This window comes from Haematobia irritans, chromosome 5, assembly GCF_050003625.1.
Source record: "Haematobia irritans isolate KBUSLIRL chromosome 5, ASM5000362v1, whole genome shotgun sequence".
In the NCBI taxonomy this organism is placed as follows: Eukaryota; Metazoa; Arthropoda; class Insecta; order Diptera; family Muscidae; genus Haematobia; species Haematobia irritans.
In genome coordinates, this window is record NC_134401.1 from 88,943,802 (window position 1) to 88,946,733 (window position 2,932).

Genomic DNA, 2,932 nt, shown 5'->3' on the forward strand with positions numbered 1-2,932 from the left:
TCTTATAGATTTCAGGCAAATCGGATAAAACTTCGGATATTTAGACGCTCAAGAAATCAAATCGAGATATCGTGCTATATGGGGTCTATAGCATAACGTGAACCGATACGCACCACATTCGGCGTACTTATGCGTAGATCCAAAATATATCGAGATTTTGAATTTCAGGAAAGTGGTATAAAAACTGCGGTGTCTAGAAGCCCAAGAAGTCAATTCAGGAGATCGGTGTAAAAGGGGCCAATACCCGCCACCACACCTATTTGTGGTCCTAAAATTCTTCTAGATTTCCAATTTCAGGCAAATGGGATAAAAACTACGGATTGTAAGAGCCCATGACCCCAAATAGGGGGATCGGTTTATATGGGACCTATATCAAAATCAGAACCTATATGGCCCATCTTCGAATTTGGCCTGTGTGCAGACAAAAGACGAATCTATGCCAAATTTCTGGACGATAGCGCAGACTGTAGCGTGATTACAACAGACAGACAGACGGACATGCTTATATCGTTTTAGAATTTCTCCCTGATCAAGAATATATATATATATATATATATATATATATATATATATATATATATATATATATATATATATATATATATATATATATATATATATATATATATATATATATATATATATATATATATATATATATATATATATATATATATATATATATATATATATATATATATATATATACTTGATATAGTTGGAAGTCGATGTGTTGCTAACGGAATGATAAACTTATTATACTCTCATCACCATTCTATGGTGTTGGTTGGTGTTATTTTAAGACATTTCAACGTCAAAAAAAGAAAGCCATGGCATCGTGAACGCCTGTGTACGCAACCGTGAAACGTTTCATTTTGTTACCCTCCGTTCACGGGTTTGGAACGTAATTTTTATACCCTACGCCAAACTGTGGAACAGGGTATTATAACCCAGCAAAAAAAGTGTCGCCAAAAAAGTAGTCATAATGTTCTTTTTGGATCCGGAAGTGGTGCAAAATTGACGCAGAAGCGATGAATTTAACATGGATTTGTCATAGGACGGATGTCCACCATTTCAACAGCCATTGCACTGAATTTGCATCGATTCCTAAGGTGTAATCCGAATTCAGTGTGTTGGATGTGAATTAAAAAATTGTGTGATATTTTGCCAAATACATAATTAAAATATTTTTTTTTATGATTTTCAATGTAAGGTTAGTCTGAATCGTTTGACCTAAAATATTTTCAAAAATTCGCAATTTTCTTAGATTGAATTTAGCATTTTTATACCCTCCACCATAGGATGGGGGTATATTAACTTTGTCATTCCGTTTGTAACACATCGAAATATTGCTCTAAGACCCCATAAAGTATATATATTCTGGGTCGTGGTGAAATTCTGAGTCGATCTGAGCATGTCCGTCCGTCCGACCGTCCGTCTGTTGAAATCACGCTAACTTCCGAACGAAACAAGCTATCGACTTGAAACTTGGCACAAGTAGTTGTTATTGATGTAGGTCGGATGGTATTGCAAATGGGCCATATCTGTCCACTTTTACGTATAGCCCCCATACACGCACAGAAAAAAGATGTTTGGACATGGTTGCCGCATCCATTTAATGCTTATTTAGAGTATGTAATTGTCGCGAAAACCATGTATTTTGTCTTTGTAAAAATAATTTTCGAGCGGAGAAAAATATATATTGGTAATAAGCATTTAAATGGTTCTCAAATGCCGCAAACATGTTCTATTATTTAAATGATAGAATTTGAGACCATTATATGGTCATGAAAATCATGTATCTGACCATTCAATTTTTTGACTTTTTTGCAGAGAAAAAAATATTTTTAAAGTTTACGTATAGACATGTCTACAACCATTACATGGCCATAAAGACCATGTACATTGTTTTCGTGACCATTTAATTTTTTAATTTTTTTGCAGCGACAATAATTTTATAAAAACATTGAGCAGGTACACACGATTTTCATTTTGCGCGTCAGTCGTGTGTTGATTGTTTCTTGGAATGGACGGAGAATACGGAATTATTGTGTTTTGTGTTAATTTATTTATTCAGAAATGGCACGTGGTTTTATGTGAATACAAAAAAGGAAAGTGTAATTGAAAAAAATAGACCTGGTTTTTGTTCTGCATTTTGATATATGGTATAATTTATTTTTATTTGCAGTTACATGATGTCTGCGTTTGTACATTTGATGGGCACGAAGTAAATATGGAATGATTACTTATTGTTGAAATTGAACCAAACTAGAGTGTGTAAAAATATGTGAAGTTTGCTTGCACGACATTATAAATACAAATAAACAATGAATTAGTTTATAAATAAATAAAAACAAATAAATAAAGTTGATTTTGTGTTTTCTTTTCTCAAGTGGCGTCCTTTTTTCGACGACGAAAAAAGTTTTTTCATAAAAATCAAAACATTTTAGGTTGTGACCATGTTCTTTTAACTAGAAGAAAAACATTTTGAATGAATACCAAAACATTTTAAATCGTGACCATTGTCTTTTAATGGAAACAAAATTCTTTTTATCAATATAATAACATTTTAGATGAGGACAATTGTATTTTTCTTAGAACCATGTTCACTGAGCCAACATGGTTGCAGGTTAAAATGTTACATGGTCGCCGCAAAAATAGCTGCTATCATATTATTTTGCTCTTCGAATATGATTGTGGCAATCATGTTTCTTCTCTGCGTATATAAACGGACCCCAAATTTGGCTTGCGATTGCTCTAAGAGAAGCAAATTTCATCCGATTCGGCTGAAATTTGGTACATGGTGTTACTATATGGTCTCTAAAAACCATGCAAAAATTGGTCCATATCGGTCCACTTTTACGTATAGCCCCCATATAAACGGACCCCAAATTTGGCTTGCGATCGCTCTAAGAGAAGCAAATTTCATCCG

The 2,932-nt window shown here is 33.5% G+C and overlaps 1 long non-coding RNA gene across 1 annotated transcript; it reads left to right on the forward strand.

The window, feature by feature from the left end:
• Nucleotides 1-1,994: 1,994 nt before the first annotated feature.
• Nucleotides 1,995-2,358, forward strand: LOC142237955 (uncharacterized). The gene is made up of 2 exons (XR_012722603.1): nt 1,995-2,117; nt 2,189-2,358. It is a non-coding gene; the product is annotated as an uncharacterized LOC142237955 (long non-coding RNA).
• Nucleotides 2,359-2,932: the final 574 nt, after the last annotated feature.